The sequence below is a fragment of the Mizuhopecten yessoensis genome, unplaced genomic scaffold (genome assembly GCF_002113885.1).
Source record: "Mizuhopecten yessoensis strain PY_sf001 unplaced genomic scaffold, ASM211388v2 scaffold4819, whole genome shotgun sequence".
NCBI lineage: Eukaryota > Metazoa > Mollusca > Bivalvia > Pectinida > Pectinidae > Mizuhopecten > Mizuhopecten yessoensis.
Genome location: NW_018405737.1, coordinates 1,277,307 through 1,296,996, shown reverse-complemented (window position 1 = coordinate 1,296,996; position 19,690 = coordinate 1,277,307). Strand labels below are relative to the sequence as shown.

General features: G+C 34.8%; 1 protein-coding gene across 3 annotated transcripts in view; it reads left to right on the top strand.

The window, feature by feature from the left end:
* The window catches only part of LOC110449782 (matrix metallopeptidase-21-like), a 159,904-nt gene that overhangs the window by 72,439 nt on the left and 67,775 nt on the right, over window positions 1-19,690 (top strand). For 2 of the 3 annotated variants that reach the window (XM_021496872.1, XM_021496871.1), the window contains exon 2: window positions 9,923-9,964. The gene's annotated coding sequence lies outside the window, so the exon portion shown is untranslated. Of the gene's footprint in view, window positions 1-9,868; window positions 9,965-19,690 lie in introns of those variants that run through there. The other variant, XM_021496869.1, reaches the window with a different exon arrangement.

The following is a 19,690-nucleotide window of genomic DNA, read 5'->3' as shown; positions in this document are numbered from 1 at the left end:
GGGGGGGGGGGGGGGGGGGGACGGCAGGACAAACCTTACAATGTTACCTTATAATGATGTTTAGGGATACATGATTTCCCCTTACTCCATCACGAGGTGTGCAGTGGTTTGTTGAGGAGGGTTATTTCCATTACTATTAGTTTGGTTCGTTGGGAGGTAGATGGACGACCCCTACGTATACTTCATCATTAGGTTAAGGATCAAAAGATGTTGTCCACTGCACGGTATTTGAAAAGAACACGCTACCTCCTTAGTCTGACAAGGGAATTGGCGGGAAATCATTTGAGCAACTGACGCAGGCTTTCTACTGCAGGGCGTGTAGCGAAAGGATTTATTGCTGTGTTGCGAAACAAGACGGACACAAATACCTGAAATGCATCGTAAACTTTCTATTTTACTCAATGACGGCAATGATCACGTGATGACCAAATCGTAATGCGATTTCCTGAACTGCCTTTCTCATAGTTCAATCTATAAATACCCGTATTTATAGAAACTCAACTAACTTAACGCCTTAACAACGCTTACTATAAACGTCATATTAGGTGATTTGAGTGTCGTTCAAACGATGAAACGTACCGCTCCACGCATACAAACACCGATTCTCTCTAGTAATGCTGACTCTATAAGGTTTACAGATTATGCGGAAAGTACGCCAAAATAATAAGTGTTTTGTCTACAGAAAAAAATGTTTCCAAATTATAGTATAGAATAAAGTGCCTTTAATGAATGATAGTGTACACATTTTACTCGTTATATTTGTGCCGTAGATGTCTTAAAACTGCTACAATATGATAATATATTTTGTAGTACATAATAATTATTATCTTTGACGTACTTTGCGCATGCTCTGTAACTTGTAGAGTCAGAGTTTACAGAGATAATTAGACTTAACATACGCCAGGCGGTGGGCTATCGTGTGTTCGTTACTGTTAAATAAAATGACTTGTCAATCCTGTATGTTAGGGGTTCTATTCCACGTCATCACCAAGCGAACATTTCCATGATTGTGCCACCACGTTGTGTCGTGGTGGTGGTCAGGTACAAATTGTTTCCTATCGAAGTACGTCTGAATTTCACACATAGTAGCACATGGAACTCAGACAAGGTCATTCTATTTCGTCAAGGGCAGATAATGGATGGAAAACCTCTTTTTGTAAGATTACGCGGTAATATTTCGAAAAGATTTAATTTCATATTTGTTTAAGGTATCTGATAAGCCTTTCAGGACATATTGAATTGCATAAAATTGAAGGCCACTAATATTTTACATCAAATTATGTCTCACAAACAGAACACTTGTAAACTTATGTACGTTTCACTCTTCTTTGCCCATCGATAGATCATGCTCCTTTATACTAACTAAGATCTGTCATGGTTTGGAACTCTTCCCTGGTCGACCAATAGTACCAGTTCATTCGTTCGTTTCTTAATTCTGTCTGTGTGTCTTTTTAATTCTGACGCCATTTAGAAGACTGTACCACATTTACATAAATTCGATTTAGTTGCATTTGCTGTTACCATGAACAACATTGATACGCTATAAAATGCCCCTTTTATACACATGACGCTTCTATCGACTTGATATGTGTGATGTGTATACCAGGTTTACACGCTTGGCGGAATTTTACGAGGTCAAGCGCCGGTACTAACCATGTCAATTGGTTGAGCGTTCGTCTGTGGCTCGGAAGTCCGGGGTTCGAATCCCACTCTTTCCGTTGCTGTTTTCGTTTCCTTGTGTAAACTTATACAGTACTTCGTGTTCTGTATTAGCTGGCTCTTGTTTCTCGTTTATCTGTGAACGCAGCAATGTGTCGTTAATCCGATTCGGTACTTCACATTCTCATTGATAGCACCTTTCCTACAGCTTGGCACACGAACCTACCTGGACAGAAATTCTGCTATTATTGTTTACAATCCTTCGCCAGGCTTAGCGCCTTCTATTTCATACTTATCAAATATAGAGTTGGTTTATCATCGGCTGCGACACAGATCTAAATCGTTTAGTTTACACTACAAAATTATATCTCTTACAAAATGTATAACAGCTGGTTTTATTTAGATGTTCGTGAGAGAGGAATATCGCCTTCCAAGCTCTCATCCTACCCACACACTCTTGGTCACCTGTCATTGTAGCGGGTAAGTTGTATGAACAAACAGGGGTATCAATTCAACAATATTTTGCTACGAAAGTCTATGAAATAGTTGCACATTCAAAGATTAAAAAATAACATTATTTTTTGATAATTGTTTGTCGTCTCTTTGGCGTGTGATTGTAGTTAAAAGTTGTATTCTAAAGTTGGAATTTGTACATACATTTTGTATGTATATTTTTCTTGGTATATTCAAATGATATACTAAAAGTCATTATTTATTATCCACTGTGTTACTAGAAATACTCTCCTTAAAATTGTACATGTACACTGTATTATATGAATGACGATGTGTGAGGATAACACTCATACGTGTTAATTATCTGCTTATTACGGGACAGAGTCGTTGGCTTTTCTCTGGCAAAAATGTCCCACAGTAGTATTGTTCATACGCACGAGGTTACATCTCTTTTGGTACATTCCATAGTTCTCGAGCAGAATATATGCCTTTAAATGATAAGTTTGCATAGAGAACAAAACGCAATTTCAAATGTGGACATTTCTCGGGTTGAATGTACAATAAGGAACAAACCCAATTGAAACTTAGTTATATTCATCTCGCCTTTAAGCATCAGGGAACGTGTTTCACTCTTCATAGTGATAAGCAATTTTAGTCAGTTCTCGAATGATCAAGATTTTTATACTACAGTTATTTTGTCTGTGTTATTCTATAAAGATATGGACCACGCGATTCACTAGAACTACTCTTTAGACCTTTCCTACAATGCAGGAAATGCTTCCAAGATTTATACTTAGAATTTTTCTCCTTTCCTTATGCTTCTTCAACAAAAACATCGTTTGCAGGCTGCTCAAATCTGTTCCCATGTTGTCAATTTTTTTCACGAAATCGGTATTTAAGTTGGGCTCGTTGGGGACGTACTCTTCAGGTCTGTTCCCAAGGCTTGTATTTCAGACCGGCTCGTCAGGTCTGTTCCCAAGACTTGTATTTCAGACCGGCTCGTCAGGTCTGTTCCCAAGGCTTGTATTTCAGACCGGCTCGTCAAGTCTGTTCCCAAGACTTGTATTTCAGACCGGCTCGTCAGGTCTGTTCCCAAGACTTGTGTTTCAGACCGGCTCGTCAAGTCTCTTCCCAAGACTTGTATTTCAGATCGGCTCGTCAGGTCTGGTCCCAAGACTTGTGTTTCAGACCGGCTCGTCAAGTCTGTTCCCAAGGCTTGTATTTCAGCCCGGCTCGCCAGGTCTGTTCCCAAGACTTGTATTTCAGACCGGCTCGTCAGGTCTGCTTCCAAGGCTTGTTTTTCAGACCGGCTCGTTAAACATACTCTTTAAGACATGTAAGACATGTTATCAAGACTGTTTTGCCCACAGCCTGTGTAACATACGGGTTTGCTTGTTCTCCTGACCTGTTTTTCAGACATCAATCTGATCGCACTGCTATCGCGGTAGGTAAGTGTAGTCTATCGAATGTGTTCTATATATTATTTTTACAGGAAAAAGAACAAAATATGTCTGCAACGTTTTCTTATACACTTACCTGTGTTAAAACACACAGGGACTGAACGAAGGCTATCTCCCACTGAGACAAATGATTCTGCAAATGGATTTATCTTGATACGATCATGAGCACTGCTATCTTGGGATGGTGATTGACGATGTGTTTTTAGAGTGGAGATGGACCGTATGTGACTTGAGAAGGGTCCAATGAAGGCGTTTCAGTAGTTCGGACTTTGTATGTTGTGAGGGTGGTCCAATGACGGTGCTATAGATTTATGGAATGTGGATATTGCAGTGGGTTTTTTTTAGCTTTTGAATGTTTTGTGGCGTGCGTGAGAATGGATATGCAGCGACAAGACTTCAGTGCGTCATCAATTACGTTTAAAGTTATGTGGAAAGATTGTCACCGTTGTTATTAGTGGATATATGTAAAGATTGTCACAATGACATCGGCGCTCGTGTAGGACGCTTGTAACAATTGACGCCGAATGTTATGTGTTGCGATAAGTCAGCTGTATAAATATGATAAATCACAGTCACGCCTTGTGGAGCTTCCTAGCTTCTATCCTATTTTTAAGACAGATTGATTGACATTGTTGTTTTACAAACGACTAGTAACGCCAAATCGGATTTTTTTAATGTGTTTTTATTTTTATATATGCAAATTTTAGCACGTCACAGGAGACACAAAGTCCCGTGAGACCTATTGCGATCGTTTCTTTCCGGCGTTGTCCGCAGTGAGGCGTTCGTAACACTTAAACCGCTGCATCAATTTCAATTTTGTCCCAACTATCGTTGACGGTTGAGTGAAAACTGTGTTACAATTGTCGTCGAACGTTAAGTGAACATTGTCTTACTAATATCGCCGACGTATGTGTGTATATTTTGTCACAATTTTTGTCGACCGTTATGTGTAAATTAGTCACAATATTCGTCAACGCTTTTGTGCATATTTTGTAAACTTGGACGTACATGTTTGGAGCTTAAGTGTGTCACCATTGTCGACAACTGTTATTTGTAAAGTTTCTCATCATTGGCGTCAGTTTGGTAACTTTGTTTATAAACATCTTGATAAAAGTCCAAAATGAAGCCAATAGCTAGGTATAAAGAGTCGTTAAATTAAATATCACTTGTTGATAGGGAGTCATTTGCTCAGTCGATTACTCGACTTGCAAGTGGTTGTCCGCAATTATTTCTCAACTCAGAATTTTTAAACGTATTTATAAGTTATGTAATACAAAACAGCAGAAGTTAAAACTGAAATATAAATGTCAAAGTTATGCTTTACTTTATGTGTTAAATTCCGATACATGTGGATCCTTGAAGTCTCAATGCTTAACGTCTACAACAAATTATCACATCATCCGCTATTATTCTGTTGGCTTCAGTTTTTGAGAGAAAAAAAGAAATAGCTATATAAAATAAAACTTTTATAAGAAGTGACTTAGTGGAGGTGCTGGTTGTAAGGAAGGGCAATGTCTAAAACACCCACCTCGCACAGAAAGCATACACGTTATTCAGTCTGCGTTCGATTGGCATTTTCCCCGCGCTTGGATTTGATCCAAACTTGTAATGTAGGAGTTTTGTATGATAACACTCGATGAGAAGGACAGGGTACCAGATACAGCTAGTTACAGATGGTCGTTTTAACCACAAACTTTTGAGTTCTTAAGTATTATTTGTCAAAATAAATGGAAATATTTAGAATATTGCTCTTGAGGTTAATTTTTATCATTGGTACTGTACACAAAATATGTCTTTGTATGGTAAGTTTCCGAACTTGTAAAACTTGATTTGCCTACGTATGATAAATTGCCGCCGAACTTGTTGAACTAGTCGGGTCTGTGTATATGAACCGCAAAGCAACTTGTAAATGTAGTGACTGTGTCAAACATTGTCGAGCTTATAAGATTTGTTGTCTGTGTATGACATAGCTGTACATTGTCTATCTTACTTTGTTATTTTGTATGATACATGGCCAAACTTACTCGTATGGCGCATTGTTTCTGTGTAGGATAAATTGCCGAACTTAGAAGCAGGATTCGTTATATTTCTGGTCGAAACGCATTGTACCTTATCGAACTTACTCGTATGGCGCTTTGTTTCTGTGTATGATAAATTGCAGAACTTAGAAGCAGACAGGATTCGTTATATTTCTGGTCGAAACGCATTGTACCTTATCGAACTTACTCGTATTGTGCTTTGTTTCTGTGTATGATAAATTGCCGAACTTAGAAGCAGGATTCGTTATATTTCTGGTCGAAACGCATTGTACCTTATCGAACTTACTCGTATGGCGCTTTGTTTCTGTGTATGATAAATTGCCGAACTTAGAAGCAGGATTCGTTATATTTCTTGTCGAAACGCATTGTACCTTATCGAACTTACTCGTATGGCGCTTTGTTTCTGTGTATGATAAATTGCCGAACTTAGAAGCAGACAGGATTCGTTATATTTCTGGTCGAAACGCTTTGTACCTTATCGAACTTACTCGTATGGCGCTTTGTTTCTGTGTATGATAAATTGCCGAACTAAGTAGCAGGATTCGTTATATTTCTGGATGAAACGCATTGTACCTTATCGAACTTACTCGTATGGCGCATTGTTTCTGTGTATGATATACATATTGTATTACCGAACTTACTCGTAGCACTCGTGGTGTCTGCGCATATTCCCCACACCATATTGTAAGGGTTTTATTTTTGTATGATACATGTACAATGCCGAACCTAACTATTTGTGTAAAATGGGTCAATATTTTGCCGAGTTACAAAAAATATATATATAAATATTTGTATCAACAAACTTTTGTTTTAAGAATTCACAGCTAATAACTCAACATCAGCTCAAATGATTAAAGGTTGCAAATTCACGCAGTGAAATCAACTCAAATAATCAAGCGAGAATAGGGTATACATTCAATTTTATTAACATTAATCAAGCGATATTAAACCATTAATGCATGGTTTAGCAAACATACGCCATAATACTATACAGTTATGGACTTTTGTGCTGGTGAATATGATGTGATATGAACCTGAAAGAGTGATATTGACTGAGGCGAAGCCGAGGTCAATATTTCTCTTTCAGGTTCATATCACATCATATTTACCAGCACAAAAGCCCATAACTGTTTTATTATATGCTTCAACAATAAAATAAAACAAAATAAAACTCAAGGTTCTGATTTTTGTACGCGAGCCTCCGTGTAAAAATTTAGCCAGGTTTGAATTCAACAGTTTAACATCGTAGCTTTCGAAGACGTCGTCTGGGTTCTTTTTCTTAAGATAAGCATGGAGGACAAAAATAAAACAAAATAAAACTCAAGGTTCTGATTTTTGTACGCGAGCCTCCGTGTAAAATTTAGCCAGGTTTGAATTCAACAGTTTAACATCGTAGCTTTCGAAGACGTCGTCTAGGTTCTTTTTCTTAAGATAAGCATGGAGGACATGCACTGCGTGTTCAATGGCCTTTTTATGTTAATAGCATCTTTATCCTTGAATAGTTTTGGTAATTTTCAGATGTAACGGAGGAGAAACGTTCGCCATCTTCTAATATCGTCTGACAGATCGCGTTCCGGTCTAACTGCGCATGCGCTACGACAGGTTCCGGGGTATTTCCATATAGGCTATATTTAGAAATCGATATTCACCGGATAACCAGTCTACATGAGTTTTTGAGGACTGGTCACGTGTACATGATCCGACCAATGTGATTGCGAGAAATGTTCATATATATAATAATACAGCAGAGATACTCAATGAGAGATTATTTTCTCTGTTTTTGTCAGAGTAAGGGAACCACAAATTATAACTATTTTTATTTATGGCATCGATCTTTGTGTTGGCTTTTTTTTTCTCATTTTGATTTTGTGCAGGTCAATCTACATGCATTTTCAAAAAGTATTCATCTCTGCACTTGCGAGGCCGCATGCATGATCAATGGGATAGTCCTCACCAGGAGACAAAGCTCAGCTGTTTACTTATGTATCACAATCAGGCTAGCTTTAACCTCAGGTTCATTTGATTTTCACCTGAAGGTTGTCAAATGATAAATATATTTATAATTGGGGACCAAATTGCTGATATCGCTTCATCATATCTCGTGTCGCTGTTTAAGGAACGTTGTTGCAGAATATGTGATAATGCAATCTCGATTTAAAACCATATTTGTGTAAAACCAGAGTGACATTGCAACTTGGGTTTGAAAACCCAAGGATGGAACTTCCCTGTCCTACTTCCCTGGCCAGGAAATAGTCCTATACGTTTGTATCAAGGAACAGATTGCTTAAAAAAGAAATCAAAAGTATTGAATTAAAGGTATTGAATATTTCATAATTAAGAAAAAATAAAAATGAAAATAAAAACAGCACGAAGCAACCATACCTGGCATGGATTACACATCCAACAATGATTTACCTCTTAACTAAATGTGAAAAAAATACAGAATATTCAGCATTTTGCATTATAAGCAACAGCTAAACACCAATAATTTCCTTATTACTCTAACAAGGGATCATCATGTAATTTCAGTATTACACAACTAAAGAATTTCACGGTCACAAGTGTTATACATTGTACAAATAAGGAATCCCGACGCCACTGTAGTATTTCACAAACCAGGTATTAATGTCATCAATATCGATCTAGTATTTCACAAATATTAAACATTANGGGGGGGGGAAGAGAAATCTGAAGGTCACAATAGTATAACACAACACACAACTACGGAATCCAAATGTCACTCAAGTGTAACATAACTAAGGATCTAAATGTCACCCAAGCGTTACATAACTCAGGATCTAAATGTCACTCAAGCGTTACATAACTAAGGATCTAAATGTCACTCAAGTGTAACATAACTACGGATCTGAATGTTACTCAAGTGTTACATAACTAAGGATCTAAATTTCACTCAAGTGTTACATAACTAAGGATCTGGATGTCAACCAAGCGTTACATAACTAAGGATCTGAATGTCACTCAAGTGTTACATAACTAAGAATCTAAATGTCACTCAAGTGTAACATAACTAAGGATCTAAATGTCACTCAAGCGTTACATAACTAAGGATCTAAATGTCACTCAAGTGTTACATAACTACGGATCTCAATGTCACTTAACAATGTAGTATAACACAACCAAGGAATAAATGTGTCACTCTAATATAGCACAACTTAAGAATCCGTGTGTCTTTTTCATATAGCACCATTAAGGAATCCTTGCGTCACTCTAGTATCACAACTAAGGAATTCATGTATCACTCGAGTACATTAACTCGAGACTCCATGTGTCAATCTATCACCACAACTTAGGAATCCAAGTGTCACTCTCATACAGTACCACTAAGGAATCAATGTGTCACTTTAGTACCACAACTAGGAAATGTATGTATCACTCTCATACAGTACCACTAAGGAATCCATGTGTCACTCTAGTATCACAACAAAGGAATTCATGTGTCACTCTAGCACATTAACTCAAGAATTTATGTGTCAATCTAGTACCACAACTTAGGAATCCATGTGTCACTCTGGTACCAAAACTATAGAATCCATGTGTCACTCTAGTATCACAACAAAGGAATCCATGTGTCACTCTAGTACATTAACTTAAGAATCCATGTGTCAATCTATCACCACAACTAATGCATTCATGTGTCACTCAAGAACGACAAGTAAGAAATTCATGTGTCAATCTAGTATAGCACAACTAATGAATCCAAGTGTTACTCTATTAAAGTACAACTAATGAATCCATGCGTCACTCTAGTACCACATAGTCATAAATCAACGTGTCATTCTGATATAGCACTTCTGAGGAATCCATGTGTCACTCTATTATAGTACCACAACTAAGGAATATATGTATCACTCTAGTACCACACAGCTAAGGAATGGTATTATTACATTACATGTATGTAATAGTATTGCACAACTAAGATATCCTAATGCCACTATATTATTTCACAGCTAAGGATATTTTTTTTTACTAAAGTGAACAACAATAACGGATTCCAAGTGATCAGTGCCAGCGTAATTCATGACACAGACACCTATCTCAAGTTCGGAAAAAATGCACGAAGCTGTTATTTATTCTACAAACAGAACAAAAAGCATTAGCGTGTTGTTTGTGACTAAGTATTTACGAATTTTCTCGCTAGACATCTTAGCTAAGAAGAAAAAAAACACATGTCACTGCGTTCGCTTGATCACATTCCATGGAATGTGCATGCTGCATCACACAGGGAATTAACTAATACACAACCCTTAATACGTTGTCCGGCGAGTAACATACTGTTTATTCTGCTTACAGAGCTGCCCTCCACGACACCAGATCCTGTGGACACATGCACAGGTAAGTCACCCCTCCCAGACACTGACGAGGCGCATTACTACATATTTGAACTGTCTAATTTTGACAGCTTGACCAGAATTCGTAGACTTTTTGTCTTGTGCATCTCACCTGATTGCTTATATGTTATAAGTATAGTTAATCTTAAGTTTCATGTAAAGTGATAGCGTATGTTGAAATTGTAAGTATAACGCTCAGTATTAACCATGGTATAACAACAGTGTCGGCAATGTTTAGACATTGGGTCTATTTGATGAGCTAATTGTATTAACTATATAAGAGCACTCACCATAAACTGTGTTGTATATTCCGGGATCGTATGTGATTAGGCTGACATACTGCGTATAAATCAGACATACACGAAGATCGGTCAATAGATGAAAAATTTAATATTAAAAGACAATGAAATAAAAGGAATATAGTATCGGCGAAACAGACACACAGAAAGTGCGAGCTACTCTGTAGATGTAGATCAAAGATAAGATAAAAAATGTCTTGTATTTATATCAATTATAGGAATTGAAAATGTGTGAAACCTTGTTTCTAGGGAGGTTTTATTCCCTTTAATTGTGATTCTTAATTTACATAAACAAAGATAATGTTCTGCGTATAATTATAATGTGTGCTTTTGGTACAATTTACTACCTAGTAAACATCATCTAACAAGGGAACTAACTCTAACTGAACGTTATCCTTTTATGTGACATGTGGACAAAAGATTGGCGATTTATGGGTAAGCTTCAAGGGTCGCGTATACAGTGTCAGATAAATTATTGTCTTCTTTATACCAAATAGTGTATTAATGCAGATGAAATGGCTATTTGTGGTTTAATTATCATTAGAAACCCCTGTAGACAGGATCACAATGTGTGTATAAAATAGAAACTGTCTTATCTATTTGATTCAAATGGTCTGAAAGAGAATCCAGCGCTAGGCTGCGGCGTGAAGTGTTTGGACACCTCGTAAAGAATTTTGATAATAATTTTATAGCATAATAATAGGCAGATCCCATTAGAATTGGGGTTTGTATATTGTAAAAGCGGTGATAATGAAATAGAACGAGGAGGTTTTATAACACAAAGAGATGTGAACGGGAGATACAGGCGGGACCATTAAGGGCTATGTATAAACCCTTATCTCCGGGCTAGTGGGATCCAGTAGAGGCGTCCTGGGGTATAATGTATGGCCATATTGACCTACCACAGTGTCACGCGATTCTACCTGTACTGTCTACCTGTGTCGCGGTCACCACTTATTATAGGTCGGCGTGACTTTCCCAAGGACTCACGCAGTTCTGTGTTATATTTCTGTGACATTTGATCAGCTTCTTACTATAACACTCATATATATTCTAACATAAGACAAGTATATCAAGAGAAGGTATTTTCATTACCCAAATCGACCAAAGTTCCTGGAACTAATATCGTCTACGAGCAAGAGTACATTGAAAAATATTGCCGCTTTCATTTTTAAAGCGAATGAGATACGGAACAATAACTTATTTAATCAGAAGTAACGTCACAGGTTGCTCGGTTGGTTAGAGCGTCCGTTCAGAGATCGGGGGTGTCGGGTTCGAATCTTGGTTTGTTAGATAGATTTTTCTGTGTGTTTACGATCTTCAGAGTGCTATAACAATTATGCCATTTCCACAATGCGATAGCAACTTCGTGAACGTTTCTTGGATATTGTACAGCAAATCATAACTAGTATGCAAAAAATGAAATATACTGAAGTGACCAAGTAAAAAAGGAAACAATATAACACTGCGTCAGCACACAAGAACAAAATAATCTACATATCCAACACACAATAACAAAATATTCCACATATCCAACACACAATAACAAAATATTCCACATATCCATCACACAAGAACAAAATATTCCACATATCAAACACACCATAACAAAATATTCCGCATATCCATCACACAAGAACAAAGTATTCCAAATATCAAACACACAAGAACAAACCATTCCACATAGCCAACACGCAAGAACATAGTTTTCATCACAACCATCATACAATAACAAAATATTTAACATATCCATCACAAAAGAACAAAATATTCCACATATCAAACACACCATAACAAAATAGTTCACATATCAAACACACCATAACAAAATATTCCACATATCCAACACACAAGAACAAAATATTCCACATATCAAACACACAATTACAAAATATTCCACATATCCATCACACAAGAACAAAATATACCACATATCCATCACACAATAACAAAGTATTCCACAAATCCAACACACAAGAACAAAATATACCACATATCAAACACACTATAACAAAATATTCCACATATCCATCACACATGAACAAAGTATTCCACATATCCAATACACAAGAACAAAATATTCCACATATCAAACACACTATAACAAAATATTCCACATATCCATCACACAATAACAAAGTATTCCACATATCCAACACACAATAACAAAATATTCCACATATCCAACACACAATAACAAAATATTCCGTATATCCATCACACATGAACAAAGTATTCCACATATCCATCACACAAAAACAAAGTATTCCACATATCCATCACACAATAACAAAATATTTCAGATATCCGTCACGCAAGAACAAAATATTCCACATATCCATCACAAAAGAAGAAAGTATTCCACATATCCAACACACAATAACAAAATATTCCACATATCAATCACACAAGAACAAAATATTCCAAATGTCCAACACAAAAGAACAAAATATTCCACATATCAAACACACAACTACAAACTATTCCACATATCCATCACACAAGAACAAAATATTCCACATAGCAAACACGCAAGAACAAAGTATTCCACACCACCAACATACAATCAGAAAATATTCCACATCCACATATCCATCACAAAAGAAGAAAGTAATATCAAACACACCATAACAAAATATTTCACATATCAAACACACCATAACAAAATATTCCACATATCTAACACACAAGAACAAAATATTCGACATATCAAACACACAATTACAAAATATTCCACATATCCATCACACAAGAACAAAGTATTCCACAAATCCAACACACAATTACAAAATATTCCACATATCTAACACACAATAACAAAATACTCCACATATCGAACACACAATAACAAAGTATTCCACATATCCATCACACAATAACAAAATACTCCACATATCGAACACACAATTACAAAATATTCCACATATCTAACACACAATAACAAAATCCTCCACATATCGAACACACAATAACAAAGTATTCCACATATCCAATACACAATAACAAAATATTCCACATATCCATCACACAATAACAAAATACTCCACATATCGAACACACAATAACAAAGTATTCCACATATCCAACTCACAATAACAAAATATTCCACATATCCAACACACAATAACAAAGAATTCCACATATCCATCACACAAGAACAAAGTATTCCACATATCCATCACAAAAGAAAAAATGATTCCACATAGCCAACACACAATAACAAAATATTCCACATATCAAACACACAAGAACAAAATATTCCACATATCCAACACACAAGGACAAAGTATTCCACATATCCATCACACAATAACAAAAAATTCCACATATCAAACACACAAGAACAACACATTCCACATAGCCAACACGCAAGAAACATAGTTTTCATCACAACCAACATACAATAACAAAATATTTAACATATCCATCACACAAGAACAAAATATTCCACATATCAAACACACCATAACAAAATATTCCATATATCAATCACACAAGAACAAAATATTCCAAATTTCCAACACAAAAGAACAAAATATTCCACATATCAAACACACCATAACAAAATATTCCATATATCGAACACACAAGAACAAAGTATCCCACATATCAAACACACTATAACAAAATATTCCATATATCGAACACACAAGAACAAAATATTCCACATATCCATCACACATGAACAAAGTATTCCACATATCCAATAGACAAGAACAAAATATTCCACATATCAAACACACCATAACAAAATATTTCACATATCAAACACACCATAACAAAATATTCCACATATCCAACACACAAGAACAAAATATTCCACATATCCATCACACATGAACAAAGTATTCCACATATCCAATACACAAGAACAAAATATTCCACATATCAAACACACCATAACAAAATATTCCACATATCCAACACACAAGAAAAAAATATTCCACATATCCAACACACAATAACAAAATATTCCACATATCAAACAAACCATAGCAAAATATTCCACATATCAAACACAAAAGAAGAAAGTATTTCAGATATCCTTCACGCAATAACAAAATATTCCACATAATCATCACACAAGAAAAAAGTATTCCACATATCCAATACACAAGAACAAAGTTTTCCACAAATCCAACACACAATTACAAAATATTCCACATATCAATCACACAAGAACAAAATATACCACATATCCATCACACAAGAACAAAATATACCACATATCCATCACACAAGAACAAAATATTCCACAAATCCAACACACAATTACAAAATATTCCACATATCCATCACACAAAAAACAAAGTATTCCACATATCCAATACACAAGAACATAATATTCCACATATCAAACACACAAGAACAAAGTATTCCACATATCCATCACACAAGAACAAAGTATTCCACATATCCATCACACAATAACAAAATATTTCAGATATCCGTCACGCAAGAACAAAATATTCCACATATCCATCACAAAAGAAGAAAATATTCCACATATCCAACACACAATAACAAAGTATTCCACATATCCATCACACAAGAACAAAGTATTCCACATATCCATCACACAATAACAAAATATTTCAGATATCCGTCACGCAAGAACAAAATATTCCACATATCCATCACAAAAGAAGAAAGTATTCCACATATCCAACACACAATAACAAAATATTCCACATATCCATCACACAAGAACAAAGTATTCCACATATCCATCACACAAGAAAAAAAGGATTCCACATAGCCAACACACAATAACAAAATATTCCACATATCAAACATACAATAACAAAATATTCCACATATCCATCACACAAGAACAAAATATTCCACATATCCAACACACAAGAAAAAATTATTCCACATATCCAACACACAATAACAAAATATTCCACATATCAAACACACAATAACAAAATATTCCACATATCCATCACACCAGAACAAAATATTCCGCATAGCAAACACGCAAGAACAAAATATTCCACTTATCCATCATGAAAGAACAAAGTATTCCACATATCCAATACACAAGAACAAAATATTCCACATATCAAACACACAATAACAAAATATTAACAAATCCATCACAAAAGAAGAAAGTATTCCACATATCCAACACACAATAACAAAATATTCCACATATCCATCACACAAGAACAAAGTATTCCACATATCCATCACACAAGAAAAAAAGGATTCCACATAGCCAACACACAATAACAAAATATTCCACATATCAAACACGCAAGAACAAAATATTCCACTTATCCATCATATAACAAAGTATTCCACATATCCATCACACAATAACAAAATATTTCAGATATCAAACACACAATAACAAAATATTCCACATATCCATCACACCAGAACAAAATATTCCGCATAGCAAACACGCAAGAACAAAATATTCCACTTATCCATCATGAAAGAACAAAGTATTCCACATATCCAATACACAAGAACAAAATATTCCACATATCAAACACACAATAACAAAATATTAACAAATCCATCACAAAAGAAGAAAGTATTCCACATATCCAACACACAATAACAAAATATTCCACATAATCATCACACAAGAACAAAGTATTCCACATATCCATCACACAAGAAAAAAGTATTCCACATATCCAACACACAATAACAAAATATTCCACATATCAAACACACAATAACAAAATATTCCACATATCCATCACACAAGAACAAAATATTCCGCATAGCAAACACGCAAGAACAAAATATTCCACACCACCAACATACAAAAACAAAATATTCCACATATCCATCACGAAAGAACAAAATCTTCAAGTATTCCACATATCCAACACACAATAACAAAATATTCCACATATCAAACACACAATATTCCACATCTCAAACACACCATAACAAAATATTCCACATATCAATCACACAAGAACAAAGTATTCCACATATCCAATACACAAGAACAAAATATTCCACAAATCCAACACACCAGAACAAAATATCCACATATCAAACACACAACTACAAAATATCCACATATCCATCACACAAGAACAAAATATCCCACAAATCAAACACACAAGAACAAAGTATCCCACATATCAAACACACCAGAACAAAGTATCCCACATATCAAACACACCATAACAAAATATTCCTTATATCGAACACACAAGAACAAAATATTCCATATATCAAACACACAACTACAAAATATTCCACATATTCGTCACACAAGAACAAAATATTCCACATATCAAACACACAATAACAAAATATTCAACATATCCACACACAATAACATAATATTCCACATATCAAACACACAATAACAAAATATTCCACATATCAAACACACCAGAACAAAATATTCCACATATCAAATACAAAAGAACAAAGTATTCCACATATCCAATACAAAAGAAGAAAGTATTCCACATATCCATCACACAATAACAAAATATTCCACATATCTATCACACAATAACAAAGTATTCCACAAATCCAACACACAATAACAAAATATTCCACATATCTATCACACAAGAACAAAGTATCCCACATAGCCAACACACAATAACAAAATATTCCACATATCAAACATACAATAACAAAATATTCCACATATCCATCACACAAGAAAAAAGTATTCCACATAGCCAACACACAATAACAAAATATTCCACATATCAAACATACAATAACAAAATATTCCACATATCCATCACACAAGAACAAAATATTCCACATATCCAACACACAAGAAAAAAGTATTCCACATATCCAACACACAATAACAAAATATTCCACATATCAAACACACAATAACAAAATATTCCACATATCCATCACACAAGAACAAAATATTCCACATAGCAAAAACACCATAACAAAATATTCCACATATCAAACACGCAAGAACAAAATATTCCACACCACCAACATACAATAACAAAATATTCCACATATCAAAAACGCAAGAACAAAATATTGCACACCACCAACATACAATAACAAAATATTCCACATATCCATCACAAAAGAATAAAATATTCCACATATCAAACACACCATAACAAAATATTCCACATATCAATCACACAAGAACAAAGTATTCCGCATATCCAATACACAAGAACAAAATAGTCATTATATCCTGAACGCAATACCAAAATATCTGACATAGCCAATACACAAGAACAAAGTATTCCACATATCCAACACACCAGAACAAAATATTCCATATATCCAACACAAAACTACAAAATATCCACATATCCATCACACAAGAACAAAATATCCCACATATCAAACACACCAGAACAAAATATCCCACATATCAAACACACCATAACAAAATATTCCGCATATCCATCACACAAGAACAAAGTATTCCACATATCAAACACACCAGAACAAAATATCCCACATATCAAACACACCAGAACAAAATATCCACATATCCATCACAATAGAACAAAATATTCCACATATCAATCACACAAGAACAAAACATTCCATATATCGAAATAGTCATTATATCCTGAACGCAATACCAAAATATCTGACATATCCAACACACAAGAACAAAATATTCCACATATCAAACACAAAACTACAAAATATCCACATATCCATCACACAAGAACAAAATATTCCACATATCCAACACACAAGAAAAAAGTATTCCACATATCCAACACGCAAGAACAAAATATTCCATATATCGAACACACAACAACAAAATATTCCACATATCCTATACACAAGAACAAAGTATTCCACATATCAAACACACCAACACCAGAACAAAATATCCACATATCAAACACACAAGAACAACACATTCCACATATCCATCACATAAGAACAAAATATTCCACATATCAAAAACAAAACTACAAAATATCCACATATCCATCACACAAGAAAAAAGTATTCCACAAGTATCCCACACATCAAACACAATTCCATATATCGAACACACAAGAACAAAGTATCCCACATATCCAATACACAAGAACAAAATATTCCACAAATCCAACACATAATAACAAAATATTCCATATATCGAACACACATGAACAAAATATTCCACATATCCAACACACAATAACAGAATATTCCACATATCCATCACACAAGAACAAAATATCCCACATATCAAACACACAAGAACAAAGTATCCACATAATAACAAAATATTCCATATATCGAACACACAAGAACAAAATATTCCATATATCGAACACACAAGAACAAAATATCCCACACATCAAACACACCATAACAAAATATTCCATATATCGAACACACAAGAACAAAACATTCCATATATCGAACACACAAGAACAAAATATCCCACATATCAAACACACAAGAACAAAGTATCCCACATATCAAACACACCAGAACAAAGTATCCCACATATCAAACACACCATAACAAAATATTCCATATATCGAACACACAAGAACAAAATATTCCACATATCCATCACATAATAACAAAATATTCCATATATCGAACACATAAGAACAAAATATTCCACATATATAACACACAATAACAAAATATTCCACATATCCATCACACAAGAACAAAATATCCCACATATCCAACACACCATAACAAAATATTCCACATATCCAACACACAAGAACAAAATATTCCACCTATCAAACACACAATTACAAAATATTCCACATATCCATCACACCAGAACAAAATATACCACATATCCATCACACAAGAACAAAGTATTCCACATATCCATCACACACAAAAAAAAAATCCACATAGCCAATACAAAAAAACAAAATATTCCACATATCCAATACACAAGAACAAAAAAAAAGTATTCAACATATCCATCACACAAGAACAAAATATTTCACATATCCAACACACAATAACAAAATAATCAACATATCCAACACACAATAAACAAATTTTTCCACAAATCCAACACACCAGAACAAATTATTTCACATATCCATCACACAAGAACAAAGTATTCCACAAATCCAACACACAATTACAAAATATTCCACATATCCATCACACAAGAACAAAGTAATCCACATATCCATCACACAAGAACAAAATATCCCACATATCCAACACACAATAACAAAATATTCCATATATCGAACACACAAGAACAAAGTATCCCACATATCAAACACACTATAACAAAATATTCCATATATCGAACACACAAGAACAAAATATCCCACATATCAAACACACAGGAACAAAGTATCCCACATATCAAACACACAAAAACAAAATATTCCATATATCGAACACACAAGAACAAAGTATCCCACATATCAAACACACTGGAACAAAATATCCCACATATCAAACACACTATAACAAAATATTCCATATATCGAACACACAAGAACAAA